This window comes from Mus caroli, chromosome 2, assembly GCF_900094665.2.
Source record: "Mus caroli chromosome 2, CAROLI_EIJ_v1.1, whole genome shotgun sequence".
Lineage (NCBI taxonomy): Eukaryota > Metazoa > Chordata > Mammalia > Rodentia > Muridae > Mus > Mus caroli.
Window position 1 is genome coordinate 817893 of NC_034571.1, and position 1246 is coordinate 819138.

Below are 1246 nucleotides of genomic sequence, written 5' to 3' on the forward strand. Positions count from 1 at the left end.
CCCTGATGTCTTTTTGTCAACAGATGGAAGTACAAGTTAAACATGGCCTGCTATATAATTCTCAAGGCCAAGGAATTATTGAACGAGCACATAGAACCTTAAAAGAATTATTAATAAAACAAAAATGGGGAATAGGCTATGGCCATACCCCAAAGATAAGACTCTCCTTAGCGCTTTTTACCTTAAATTTTTTACAATTGGATAAGGAAGGTCGCTCTGCTGCTGAACGACATGCTAATACCAGCCCAAGTAAACTGGGGTATACTAAATGGAAGGATGTGCTTAGAGGATTATAGAATGGTCTGGATCCCGTGTTGGCCTGGGCGAGAGGGTCTGTTTGCATGTTTCCACAGAATGGTGCAGAGCCAGTGTGGGTTCCGGAGTGGCTAGTGCGACACTGTCAAAATGAAGAAGCTGATCTTGCTGGTGATGAGCATGTGTCTGCCCCTGATGGGTGAAGAACCCAGATGGGGGATACTGTCGGTGTTTCCCAGGCCGATGCCTCTCTGTCATGATGCTTCCTGTTAAGAAATTCCTGTTAAGAAATTGGACAGCAAATTTTAATGGCAAGATAAATGAGCTTCACTAGGCGATTGTCACTGTGAATTCTACCCTAGTGGATCCTGGCTTGGCATCAGGACTATCCTCTTGGATTGCTGGCGTGATGAATCATCTTAAAGAATGGGCTGCAATAGGTGCCCTCGCTCTGGCCCTTGTTTTGGCATGCATGTTTTGTGTATGGTGTATGTGTCGGTTGTGGAGTGCCCAGGTCCACACCGCCACCATGGTGGTGCAAGCTTTTGCCCCATTGGAAGCAGGGCAGTCACCTCAGATTTGGCTTGTTGCCATGAAGAATGAACAATGAAGCCATCGCTCCGCAGGGTTGTAAGGCTAAGCACTGCACAGAGGTTAGTCTGGAAGCTGTTTGACAATCTCTGGGAGGTATGTCTGATTGCATGAGGGTTGAGTGTCCTAGTGTCCTTCCCCCAGGAAAAACAGCATGGGAGCAGGTCAGGGTTTCTCTGGGTACCTATGAGCCTAAGAGCCAATCCTGTACACGGCCCCTATTTCTGCACACTGGGGATCAGACCTCTATCTTCACCCACGGAGCTTGCTTCAAAAGAATATAAAAGGGGGAATTGTGGGAAGCCATTCTGGACTCCCTGGCCAGCCCAGGCCACACCCTAAGATGGCGCCTGACAGAAATCTGTGCCAGGCAGTAAACAAGCCCATATTTGGTGGATGG